Source organism: Anabrus simplex, chromosome 1 (genome assembly GCF_040414725.1).
Source record: "Anabrus simplex isolate iqAnaSimp1 chromosome 1, ASM4041472v1, whole genome shotgun sequence".
Lineage (NCBI taxonomy): Eukaryota > Metazoa > Arthropoda > Insecta > Orthoptera > Tettigoniidae > Anabrus > Anabrus simplex.
In genome coordinates, this window is record NC_090265.1 from 335,283,598 (window position 1) to 335,298,355 (window position 14,758).

Sequence of the window (14,758 nt, forward strand, 5' to 3'; positions counted from 1 at the left end):
TTACAGCACGTTAAAGAACTCCTGCGGGACATAATTCCCACACCCTGGCGTCTATCAAGAACTAGTATTTAGGACGGACGTAAAACAAATAACGTTATTATGAGTACTACTTTCAGTGCAGTACAGATACAGAGCTAACTGATCTGATGACATGGTCACGAGGTAATCAGGTTTGTTTACATTATCATCATCATCATCATCTGTTTACCCTCCAGGTTCGGCTTTTTCCCTCGGACTCAGCGAGGGATCCCACCTCTACCGCCTCAAGGGCAGTGTTCTGGAGCTTCAGACTATTGGTCGGGGGTTACAACTGGGGAGTATGACCAGTGCCTCGCCCAGGCGGCCTCACCTGCTATGGTGAACAGGGGCCTTGTAGGGGGATTGGAAGATTGGAAGGGATAGGCAAGGATGAGGGAAGGAAGCGGCCGTGGCCTTAAGTTAGGTACCATCCCGGCATTCGCCTGGAGGTGAAGTGGGAAACCACGGAAAACCACTTCGAGGATGGCTGAGGTGGGAATCGAACCCACCTCTACTCAGTTGACCTCCCGAGGCTGAGTGGACCCCGTTCCAGCCCTCGTACCACTTTTCAAATTTCATGGAGAGCCGGGAATCGAACCCGGACCTCCGGGGGTGGCAGCTAATCACGCTAACCACTACACCACAGAGGCGGCTGTTTACATTATGATTGGTTTATATTGCATGTGTTCAAGTGGAGGAGATTTGATTATCTATTGGTTATTTTATATATTCATTAACGTTACAATTACTTCTATTAGCGATTTGGTTGTTTCTGCACGAACAGGCGTATGTTTGGTAGCCGAAACTCCGGTTGCAAAACAAAAACAAACAAAAATATTTGAAGAGAAGATTCAAACCACCACAAAACGTAGAGGAGGATGATACCCAAGGATGCTATTTAGCTAACTGAGCCATGCTAATAGCTCGAGTTCAATGTTTACTAATCATTTCTGTTTCTACCATATTCGTCCTGGCTGAGGTCCAATTGGAGCGTGCCTCGAGATCACTGATCTCTATACATGGATCGCTGATGGCAGGTCTCCGCTGGAGGAGAAAGTACGCCAAGTTGAACGCGCGGTTCGCCATGTTGGCGTACCCAACCTCGAGCTCTCCTTATGGGGAAGCAATGATAATATAGTCAATTTTAAGTCGCAATTAATGGCGCATTGGAATAATTAAAAATATAGAGACATGTTCACTCAAAGCATAAGGACATTGGGATCACTGACACGTCATTCCGAGGTCAGTAAATCTCCGGGATAGCAATAAAAATGAGTGTATAATAACGGCCGGCAAATATTAACTTAGGTGCTGAATACATGCAATTAGCGATCGGTAACACAATACGAGTGAAAACCAGTTTCTGGAAACATTGCTGTAAATTGTATACATGTATGCCACGAAATTATGCATTCTTAAAATGATGTACCTATAAACGTAGCTCAATATACAGGCCTAGATTCGACATATCGTAATCGGTGCTTGATAATGAATTTCTGTTTCCTGTTTCCAAGAAATATCGCGCATATTATCAAATTAAAATATTATTGAAGCAAATGTACATATTTATAAAACCAGCAAATATTCAAAACTAGTCAATATATCACATTACCTACAGCTTAATGTACTATTACAGACCTCTTTAATTAAATTCAGCTAGCAAAGCGATATTGATAGTCATCATCAGAAATATGTAACACAAGTTAAAAGAGTCCCAAATACCACGAATAGTATAATGGAATAGCCCCAAACACCCACCACACTTTCCCTTCTCCCACCACTCCAGTGTCTGAAACCCATAATTATTACTGATGTAAATAAGGTCTAGAATTCCTCCAGACTTCATTTTCTAAGATTGTTATAAGGTCACGTCAATTATTTCATCGAAACCGTCAGTTTAATTATGAGAAATTAAAAATATATATATAAGTAAATCTTTACTTGCAGTTAATGTTCAGCAAAATTGAAAACAGTTGGCTGTACATCACTTCTAAGGTGTACAGTTTGTCCATTTCTATCAAAACAGTCTTCCTCTAAGTTTTTTTTTTTCGTGTGGCTATTTCTAGCCGACTGCAGCCGTTGTAAGGCAGACCCTGCGATGAGGGTGGGCGGCATCTGCCATGCGTAGGTAACTGCGTGTTATTGTGGTGGAGGATAGTGTTCTGTGTGGTGTGTGAGTTGCAGGGATGTTGGGGACAGCACAAACACCCAGCCCCCGGCCCATTGGAATTAACCAATTAAGGTTAAAATCCCCGACCCGGCCGGGAATCGAACCCGGGACCCTCTGAACCGAAGGCCAATACGCTGACCATTCAGCCAACGAGTCGGACTTCCTCTAAGTGATCCGAGCAGAGAACAGCTGTTTTAGAAGGTTCCCAATTCTCCCGCCTGATACTCCTAATCGATTATCTTAGATGTTCGGGTCTCGAGAAAGGAAACCTACAAAAATTAATTGCCATTTTGCTCCCGGAATATGCGAAATAAGATACAATAAACCTAAAACTCAAAACACTACCCTAGGAAGATTCTTATGTACAGTAAAAAACTCCCCGAGCCGGGCTGAGTGGCTCAGACGGTTAAGGCGCTGGCCTTGTTCTAACCCCAACTTGGCAGGTTCGATCCTGGCTCAGTCCGGTGGTATTTGAAGGTGCTCAAATACGACAGCTCCGTGTCGGTAGATTTACTGGCACGTAAAAGAACTCCTGCGGGACTAAATTCCGGCACCTCGGCGTCTCCGAAGACCTTAAAAAAGTACCGTCAAACGGGGTAACTTCGGCCATACAGGGTAACTTCGGCCACTGACTAATAGCAACACTTATTTTCTCCTGCCTCCTATACGGAAAAAGATGAACCACTTGCAACAACTAAAATGCATGTACAATAGAATGCTGTATCAACACTCGGTAGTCCAAAGAACATTGGCAGGCTCATTTTTGAGTCAATCAATTTTTTTCGCAGCCCCGACTATTGTCTTGTTTGGTAACAGCAGAAAACAAACTGTTCTCCAGCCCCAGCATTCTATTCTCCATTTCAAAGGTTTATGGGGTCAAAATGTAAGTACGTCTGGTAACTGATCAACCTAATTTGATGCATTTTATTCAAATAGGTTTTTCAGGAAATAGTTTTGTGATAAAAGTTGTCCTCTTCCGGGGTAACTTCGGCCAAGCCCAGAACGTACGGGAAAACCTTACGCGGCCGCGGGTATTGTAATTACAATCCTGTTTACTTCAAGAACGCTTTAGAAGAGATTAATAAAGCTACAATAACAATAAACGGGGAAGTTTATCCCGACAGGAAGAGGAAAGACTGTTCCTATTTTCAATGATAAATAGACGGATATCAGATGACACAGACGATGTGCAATTAAGAACTTGATTGACGGCCCAGATATTTTCTAATTTAGAAGACGGTGTTTTATGAGAACAGTCTACAAGATTGCTTCTTTTCCGATCTTCTTTTCTCTCCATACTATTGGGCTTTATGATTTTCGTACTTTTTATTTATTATCTTTTTTACCATTACAAATAACTACGCAATGCAACACGTAATTTGTAATATCATAAAATGCTTGTACGCTTAGGCTAAATAAAATAGTCCATTCTTTGTGAAAAATGGGAATTTGATCACTATACTTCTGTTTCACTGCAAATCGTTTTAATTTGTTTGTGATTGTTGATACTGGGCGTTCTGCAGGTTTTAAAAAACATTCACAGAGGCCGAAGTAACACTATATCGAAGAAAACTTCGTTTCCTGAGTTATTTTTATGGCGGCCGAAGTTACCCCAAAACATGGGGTAACTCCGGCCACTCTTTCGATAATCATAATTCATTACTGAATAACAATTATAATTATGTTCATATTTAGAAATGGAGAACAAACCTGGCAGAACTTATATTAAATTTTTCAGAAAATTAGAGGAAATATTTCACATTTTAATTTAAAAAATATACGAAAAAGTGGCCGAAGTTACCCCGTTTTACGGTAGTTAGTGGGACGTAAAGGAAATAACATTATTATTAAAACTCCCCGATGAAATGATTTCTCCTTCTGCTGATCGGTTCTGTTTGTACATCCATAAGCTGAATACTGCGGTATGTTAATACCCCGTAGAATGTTTCTTCATTCATATTTCAGATAAACACATACATATTTAAATTTAATCTTGTAATTCACAAGCATACTACAAGGCAACGAACCTAAATTCGTAAAATACACTACTATTTACTTTGCAATAACACAGCACAGAACACTCGTGAAACTACAATCAAGAGGCCTGGCGTCACTGAACTAAGCATAAACAAAGCAAGAGCGCTCCTCGTGGTCTATTGCACCATGCGCTCGCTGCCATCTTACGACGCCAGTCATCTTCTATTCGGCTTACTGCTACCCAAGCTACCAGCCATCCAGGTATAGAGATCAGTGCTCGAGATACATCGAGATAGTGACGTCAGGCTCGAGTATCTCAAACGAGAGTTATGCCCATCACTATCGTACGGTAAGCCGAGCGAGGTTAGTGGCCTCTCCACACACACACACACACACACACACACACACACACACACACACACACACACACACGCGCTTTACACAAGTAGATGCCAGTCCGCCGAAGACTTTAATTTCGGAGGGGGGGGGGCGGCGAAGCCCGCTCCCCCCACGTGACCATCGACTCAATCTAGATCTGCGGCTTACCGAACCGCTCCGTCCCCACCACTATCCTGTGTCCGCTTAATCCACTTACGTCACTCGTTGGCTGAACGTCAGCGTACTGGCCTTCGGTTCAGAGGGTCCCGGGTTCGATTCCCGGCCGGGTCGGGGATTTTAACCTTAATTGGTTAATTCCAAGGGCACGGGGGCTGGGTGTATGTGTTGTCTTCATCGTCATTTCATCCTCATCATGACGCGCAGGTCGCCTACGGGAGTCAAATAGAAAGACCTGCAGATGGCGAACCGAACCCATCCTGGGATATCCCGGCACTAAAAGCCATACGACATTTCATTTTTTTACCACCTACGTCATCTGCCACGTCACTTAAACCTTCTAGAATAGACTGCTCTTCGTTTCCGGGCGTGTATATATTGGACTGCCTCGCTCGTCCACAACCTCCCGCGTTCGCGTTGGTAGCTCTACCAATTGAGCTATGATGGCCTAGCTCTTTTTTGTTCTGTTGGAAAGGATATAAGCTACAGGTCAGGCTCTATTATCTTCAGCCCTCAGTGACGGCATGTCTTCGCATACAAAAGTATCCAAACTCCTATGCAACTTTTTTTTTTTTTTTTCCTGCACTGTCTCATCCATATGTAGGAATGGAATTACTTTCACGATGTGCAACTGTATTTGTACCATGTCCTTACGATGCGCCCGTTGTATGTGATTCCATACATTTGACGTTCCTCCACCTACACAATAGATTTGATTGCAAATTTTACAAGTAGCGGATTTTCTACCTGGACTGCTAGTAAAAAATGCTGCCATGCTTGGGAGGACTTTCATGGCATTATTGCTTCTTTCTTATCTATATAAATAAAATTGTTTCTGTTTGTCTGTTTGTCTGTCTGTTTGTCTGTTCCACCATCACGTCGAAACGGCTGGATAGATCTCAACCAAACTTCATATTTAGAGTATACTGACCCCGGGGAAGGTTTCCATATGCATATCATTTTAAAATCTTTGAAAAGACGGGGGTTTTATAGGAAAAACGGTTTTCCTCCATTTTCTCTTATACTATTATAGGCAAAATATCGAATTTGTCGTATAAGGACGAGACAAAGCTCAATTTAATCCTCTTGACGCAAAGAACAAAACTCGGTAAGCCCTACGGGCCCGAAAACCATGTTTTAAGGCCCTAAAACCAACCGTTACGGAGATATTGGCACCACACTACCCCTGCTCTAGGAATCGGATAAAGAAATGAACTGCCGTAACCATGGCAACGTCAGCTCCAGGATTCTAGAGCAGTGAGATTATGCATGTACGTTTGGGCATAGCTGTCAACCAAAATAGGTACAAATAAGACTTAATATCTGGGAAAAAAATATACTGTTGTGTAAGGCACTCATAGGACTCCTTTGGGCGGGGATGGAAAGGGGGTGAAGAACGAGTGTAAAAATCTTACTATATATAGAAATGGAAGTGTGTGTGTAAATGACACATCTCCAACTAAACCACTGGAGCAATTTCAACCAAACTTGGTACACGAATCACTTACTATCGGGAGACGATCACTGTGGGGGGTAAGCCATCCCTAGCGCCCTTAAGGGAGAGGGTCAGGGGGGTGGTAGTTACAATAATAATCGAGAATAGTGTCGAATTCATAGTTTTCTGGGTCGCTGAGTTGAAAAGTGATACTCTAGAATTTTTTTAAAATCCAGCCCCCTTTTAGGTTGGGAGCAAAGGGTGGGGGGGGGGGGTGGGCTGAGATATAGAAATAATTAAAAACAGTTTCGAATCCATAGATTTCAGGGTCTCTGAGATGAATAGTATTACTCCGGATTTTTTGCAAATCCAAGTGGGGAGCGAAGGGGGTGAGATATAAAATTAATCGAAAAACTACATATAAAAATATTATCTTCTTCTTCTTACTATATATAAAAATTGATGTATGTGTGTGCGTGGGTGTGTGGGTGTGGGTGTGTATATGACACATCTCCTCCTAAACCACTGGAGCAATTTCACCAAACGTGGTACACTTATCAATTAGTATCAGGAGACAAACCGCGTGAGGGTAAGACACCCCTAGCACCCTTTTGGCAGGGGGCGAGGGGAGTGGTATAAAAATAATCTTATAAATAAAGTTGTTCGTTTTTGTTTGTTTGTTTGTTTGTTTGTTTGTTTGTTTGTTTGTTTGTTTGTTTGTTTGTTTGGCTTAAGTGCGGCCAATATCCAGTATTCGGGAGATAGTAGGTTCGAACCCCACTGTCGGCAGCTCTGAAAATGGTTTTCCGTGGTTTCCCATTTTCACACCAGGCAAATGCTGGGGCTGTACCTTAATTAAGGCCACGGCCGATTCCTTCCAACTCCTATCCCTTCCCTGTCCCATCGTCGCCATAAGACCCATCTGTGTCGGTGCGACGTAAAGCAACTAGCAAAATAAAAAGAATAAAAATGTTTGTTTGTTCCACCATCACGTCGAAAGGGCTGGATAGATCTCAACCAAACTTCGTATTTAGAGTATACTCACCCCGGGGAAGGTTTCGATATGCATATCATTTTAAAATCTTTGAAAAGACGGGGGTCTATAGGAAAACCACAACGGTCTTCCTCCATTTTCTCTTATACTATTGATTTTCTGCAAACTCTGTGGACCGTATGTGAAAGGTCTCTTCATCACAAACAACTTTCGTTGTGTTCATAATTTACCTTACTCTTCAAATGACGGAGAAATTTACTATTTTCTGCCGATACCATGCTCGTTATTGAGGGACCGACAGAGCGATAACGAATATATGGGTTACCATGGCAACGTCTCTGACTGCTTGCCAGCAGGGAAGTAACGTATTGTCATTTTCCTCATCATTCCTTTAAATTCGTGGTTGTTCCTTGGGTAGAAAGCAAGAGAGTCGTCAATCGGCCATTCTGCGGGATATTGGCGGAATATCATTGGAGGTTATAACCGTCCTCGAATAGCATAAGTAATAACACAAATATTCATCTTCTTATCTGATTACCTAAGAATCCCTGCGCCTAAATTTCTCTCCGATTACCGCTTTCTTATATCCATAACTCACTCCGGCATAATTTATTGAGGAGCATTTGATTTTCCAATACATTCACTTGGTATTTATATATTTGTCGTCATCCGGATGTCCTCTGTTATAATCTATTTTCTATTAATTTCAACTTACTAAACTGTATTACTTTCTTCCTTAATTACCACGTATGTATGCGAGTGCTAATCCCGAATGCTGTACACTCTTTCCTTTGAGGAAATATTCTAAGCTATGCAAATGTATAACTTCTGGCCCAGGAAAATTCCGAAATATGGATGCAATTTTAACGGCGGTGCAGACCTTCGTTTCGGGGTAATTGGTGGCTAATCAGTAAGTCGTATCAAAAGTCACAAAGCAAATTGCGTTTCATTTTGGAGAGATCTACAACTTTTGTCCTGTGAATTTTCGTCGTATTTCTATCCCTAATACATTAAACACAAGTTGATTTTGTACTTTTACACGTATATGTTATCATTTGGCACACTTATAGGAAAGGTAGAATCATGACATTCGGCACGCACATTGACATGACCATTGGCAATGTTATAGCCAAATTTTATGATTCTAGCTGTCACATGAGAATCAAAAATATAAAGTAGCATTCAAAAACTGTACAAGATTTCACCCCATTCAATGACTCTAACTCAATCTAACCCATAAATAAAGGAGATACGAGAAGATGTCATAGGGCCAACCATGTAGAGCACTGAAAGGGGCGTCTGATGGTGAAGTCCGTTTGTAGATACGTCGTACAGTTGCAAAGCAGTAACTATCGAAATAAAGGTCTACACTTCTAGAGTATGTCTGTACATTGACAATTTTGGCGAAATTTCCGTACAGTTATCCGTTTCAGGTGTAATAATGACCATCTGCATATATTCTGTTTTGGTGTCTGTCTGTTTGTTTGTTTGTCTGTTTGTCTAAAACTTGGAAACTACTGGATATATTTCCACCAAACTTGATATTTAGAATCCATCTGTCCTTTGGTAGGTTTTAGGGCAAGTATTGTTTCTGAATCCCTGAATTGACTGGGGGATTATACGAAACCGAAACCGTCATTTTGCAACCAAACTTAATGTAAATTTAGCTGCCGTAATGGAAATTCATTTCTAGGCCTTTTTCCTCATGTGCATCATTTCAATACGAGGATTAATAAGGGAGATATCATTAACGGACCGTTTTCCGGTACAAGTCCCACCGGACTTAACTCAAGAGCGGGTGCGTGTAAAGCGTATGTTTTACAACTTGAAAACTACTGAAGATATTTGAGTCAAACTTTATATTAACATCCACCTGTCCAACGGTAGGTGTTAATCGTCAATAACATTTCATGTTCCCGGAATGGACTGGCGGTTTATAGGGAACCGAAATGGTGATTTTACTCTTCCAGAATATATACAGTACAAGACCAACCTGACTGGAAATCGACCAAACATGATGGAATTCCATCTCTAAAACTTTTTTTCATGTGCATTTTTTCGACAGGAGGATTAATAAGGGAGATATCATAAACGGTCCGTTTTTCCGGTTAAGTCCAGCGGATATAGCCCACAAGGTGTTGTACGTGGAGCAGGTTCCTTATTTATCTATGTAAATAAAATCGTAACTACTGTGTGCCTGTACATAGACTATTTTGTCGAAATTTTCGAACAGCTACACGCTTAAGGGGTAATAATGATCATCTGCATATTTTTTGGTTTAGTATCTTGAAAGTTCTACTTTTTACACTTCTCACTGAAAACCCAGATTGCGGCATAATCTGCCAGTCGAGAAAGAAAACTGAAATTTGGCAAAATTTTACGACTTAGCCTGTAACGGGCGGAAAACTTCCAAGAGCTTTAAATTTTTCCCTTTCTATCCCGAAGAATATCGAAATATGGAGGCAATTTTAATGATGGTGCAGACCTTCGGGAAGTATCATCACATAACGGATGGCACAATCCCCGTTCAATTTGGAGTGATCTACAACCTTGGTCGTACGACTTTTTGTCGTATTTATATCCATTTTACGTTTGACTTTTCTCTATTTCTCGATCTTAAGTAAAGTAGTACTTTTCACATACATAATTCATACCTTCCATCACTTAGAGGAAAGATAGAATCATCATACTCTACACGAAAATTGGTCCACCCAGTAGCCATATGTGAGCCAAATGCTATGTATGTAGCTGTCACTTAATTATCCGAAAAGCAATGCAATGTGAGATAATCTTTCACAAATTTTACCCAAGTTTCTAACTCAATCTGACCCATGAATAGATGAGATATCATATGACCAGCAATTTAGGCCGCTAAATCCGGCGTCTTATGGTACAATCTTTTCTCGATATGATGTACCGTTTAGAAGCAGTTAATCTGTAAATGAAGGTCTGCAATATTGTAAACAAGCACATACTTTCGTATGTCGAACTATATATATTCACTGATGTCGATTTTGTAGCGATCGAGAAAGGGTGTGTCTGCTATTGTAATCAGTACTCCGCACACCGACTATGACTGGCAGTAGGAATGGAGTCCTTCTCCAATTCCTGTGTAACTGGCATTAATGAGGCAGGCCTACCATTGTAATGAATAATTCACTTCTCGATTTGACTTTCAGAAGGCAAGGGAGCATGCAGCATACAGTCTTTGGCTGTAGGCAAGCGTTCCCGCAGTTATAAACAGATGTACCCATCTAAAATGTGACTGGCATTAGGCATACTGGCCTGCTATTTTGATGGAAACTCATCAACTTGGTGTGACTGGCAGGAAGCTGGCTGGCAGTTGGAAAAGGGGCCTATCATTATAATGATAACTGCACAACTCAATTTTGACTGGTTGTAGGGAAGTTTCCTGCCATTATAATAAAAACTCTTCAATTTGTAATATGTCTGGAGGTAGGAAAGGGGGCCTGCAATTGTAACGGAAACTCCCCAAATAGATTGTGACCGCGCAGTAGGCAATGGGGCCTGCAATTATAATGTAAACTTCCCAACTCGATTGTGAATCGCAGTAGGGAAGTGAGCCTGTCGTTATCATCACAAATCCGTAACAAGCACTTTACACTGGAAACAACGTATGGGGACCTCTGCATATTGTTTCTCGGATAACGCTAAGAGACATGCTATTTTAAAACAATCTTATTTACTTCATGTACAGTATTTACTTCAATATTCGTATACAATGCAGAATACCGTAGCGAAGCACGGGTACATCTGCTAGTTACAAATATCGGTAGAAAATATAGCGCAACAACTTTAAACAAAGATATATGTAGTATAAGGAAACACAAATAGAACAGACGTCTCAGTCTAGAGTCTGAACAACAGCACAGTGGTGTTGCGAGTGTAGCCTGGCTTGAAGGTTTACTGAAGCACCCGCAGCGCTACACGGAGTATTCGAGTTGAATCGGTGCTCCGCTGTGACGTCACGTAAACCTGAAGAACCGAGTTACTCTACAGTTCTACTCGCTCCGTCTCCACCACTAACACAGGACGACAGTCAGTATGTTGAGAGTTGCAGGAGCGGAAAGACGGGTGAGCACAAAGTAAGGTGAATCCAATGAAACGTAGCGGTATATATTACAAAAGCAGATAATAATAATAATAATAATAATAATAATAATAATAGTAGAGAGCATATAGTCCAGTAGAAACGTAGATATTGCAGAGTATATGGAGACGTAGATGCGATGATATTTCCAGAAGCTTGTAGAAACGTAGATCGAGGGGTTATGGCAGGAGCACCTTACACGTTTATGATGAGCTACGTCCGCCAGCTTTGAAGTGTTTACGGAATAGCATACGCTACCCAATGGTAAAATAATGATTACACTGAAATAATGTATTTTTCTGAACAGTTCAATTATAAATAACATCATTGTATTGTTCTTGTAAAATGTACGTGTTGCCAATGTTAGCCTTCCAACATCTAGCAGATTAGCTTCGGATAAACCGTGGCTGCGGCTTTAACGTGAATTTACAACTCTACATTAGGGAGACGGTGGACTGATCCCACCGTCGGCTGTCCTGTAAATCGCTTTCAGAAGGTTTCCATTCTCCTCACTAAGTCGAATGTCGGGACTGTTCCTTTTATAGGCTTACGGCCATTTCCCTCTCACCGTCTCCGCTACTCAAGTCACCGCAACATAATTATTTCCTACCTGATAGAGGGCGTCACCCTAGAGGATGCCCGCAGTATCTCATCTGGGTAGTACCCGTCCATACGTTTTCGTTTTCTGAGCATCGCTTCAACTGAAATTTTTCTTTGTCAACGTCTACTGGCTGTGTCTGACGAATTTCAAGCACTTGTAATCATGACAAATATATTTTAAAATACTACTTCTAGTAAAATGCGTGTTTAAAATTTCAAACAAAGAATTCTGGGTTTAAATTTTACAGTTAAATTCAAGGCGGTAAATCAATTATGTTGCACTGCCTGTCTTTCTATCCATGTGTGTGTGTGTGTGTGTGTGTGTGTGTGAGAGAGAGAGAGAGAGAGAGAGAGAGAGAGAGAGAGAGAGAGAGAGAGAAAACTGGTATACTAGGTATAAAATACCATTTTCTACAAAATACCAAACTGCAGGTATTCTTTCATCGCTGAGATTTCTTAGAAGAAGATTGAGTCAGTTCTGTAATGCAAGTTTTGAATTGACGAAAGAGTGTGAATTCTGATCGTCACCACAGTAATGAAGCTAGTATTTCCTGTGGCCAGTTCTACAGCGCTATTTCTGTCTGAATTTTACGCAACAGCGATCAGATAATGGTTAACGCACGAGGTCTGGAGATCAAAGGCTTATCGCTGTGAGAATGGATGAAGCGTGACGAATGCCATTTGAGGTTGACTGACGCAATAGACTGTGAGGGTGGTACAGCTTGTGCAGCTTTCATAAACCGAAGCCTCTTTGTTGATTCCAAAAGGTTTTTTTTTTACTTCTCCATGGAAACGAAATATTTCTTTCCAAAGTTTAAATGACTATTTTTTTTCTCTCTCTCGCTCCAAAGTTCTGTATATGGTACATGAACATTCGTGAAATTGTTATCTCAGCCGTCGTTTTCCACGGGATTTGGGTGTTAGATCATGACGACACTCCCTCGTTTCGCAACTGGACAATCCACCTCAGCACCGTGTAATCCGAGTAACTCTTTAAGTGTACAACCATCTATCGTGATGAGCACTAAATTCATAAATTGTTAATTCTTAATCATTTCTGAGCTCATTTTACCTTCCTGGGATAATTGACGTTTTCGCTAGCTCTTCACAAAGGGGATCATGGTTCGAATTCCAGTTAGTACGGTGAGATTTTTGAAATGGGAAGTCACGTCCTGTTGATTATGATTCTAAGGAGAGTTAGAGGTCTCGTACATTATTACTTGAGATTACTTGTTAAGCAAAATTCCAGAATCGCATTATCAGAATTATCAGCCTGTCTGCATTTTTCTATGAGGTGTGTGTCTTGTGTCTTGCGCACCTCTTAAAATAGATCTCGGAAGTCCAATAGAGTGTGAATCTCTCCTGTATGGCAAAACGCAAGGAGGTGACTGGGGCGATAATGTGAAGCACAGTAACCCAAGAAACAGGTCTAATAAACTACTATTAAGTTGCTGGATTTCTCTAAACGTTACCATACAGCTTTGATGTTCCTTGCCTTGTGTCACGTCCATGATAGCTTCAGTGAGAAATATTCTTTGACTCTAGCAGCACCAGTGAGAGCTGTGGGGTTTATCCAATGAAAATCTGAGAATGCTGGATGACAGTTGCTAGTCAAGTCCACATGGATGACGCGCGGTGTTGCGATATCTTGTCGTCTTGTTTCATACTGTACTAGTTCGCTTGATCAGTAAACTTGAAACAAACACTGCAGAAATAAAACTGACAACTCTGTTTTCTCCTCTTCCCATCCCACTCTCTCCTAGGCAGCCCGTTGAGGTGCCGATTTTTAACGTTTAGAGAAGTCCATGATATGGTTTTATTCAATGAATTAACCAGAAACGCAATAGTAAAATCGTCTCGTATTAATATTTCTGGTCCGCCTCTGTGGTGTAGTGGTTAGCGTGATTAGCTGCCACACCCGAAGGCCCGGGTTCGATTCCCGGCTCTGCCACGAAATTTGAAAAGTGGTACGAGGGCTGGAACGGGGTCCACTCAGCCTCGGGAGGTCAACTGAGTAGAGGTGGGTTCGATTCCCACCTCATCCATCTTGGAAGTGGTTTTCCGTGGTTTCCCACTTCTCCTCCAGGCGAATGCCGGGATGGTACCTAACTTAAGGCCACGGCCGCTTCCTTCCCTCTTCCTTGCCTATCCATTCCAATCTTCCCACCCCTCCACAAGGCCCCTGTTCAGCATAGCAGATGAGGCCGCCTGGGCGAGGTACTGGTCATACTCCCCAGTTGTATCCCCCGACCAAGAGTCTGAAGCTCCAGGACACTGCCCTTGAGGCGGTAGAGGTGGGATCCCTCGCTAAGTCCGAGGGAAAAACCGAACCTGGAGGGTAAACAGATGATGATGATGATGATGATGATGATGATGATGATGATGATTAATATTCCTTATGGGGTTGTTCACTGTTTAGCTCGAAACCGAACCTATATAAGGTTGCGTGAGTTAAACAGAAAAAATAACCTTAAGCAATTTAGAGAGAAAATTGGATCGTAAAATATCAAAATTCACCAGTGTAAGAAAATAATATATCCCGTAAATGGACTATTACAGTAATATTATTTAGAAGCACGGTGCATTCTCAATTACTTCTACATTATCAGTGTATACCATATATGTACAATATATATTCGTTTACGGCCATTAGAGACCACGTTAGATAACAATTACATGTTTCTGGAAGCCTTCCTCACAGCCCAGAACTTCAGCATCTTCTCTCTGGCAGCCTGTCTTCTTTCGTCCGTCCACCCACGGTTAAGTTTTGGTTCGTCATGGAATCCCTGAAATCTGTCGATCACTGACCTAAACTTTGTTCGGTTTGAGATGTCTTCCGAATTTAGTCCTACCTGTCTGAGATCCTTTCTCACCTCCCTGAACCATTTGTCCGACACT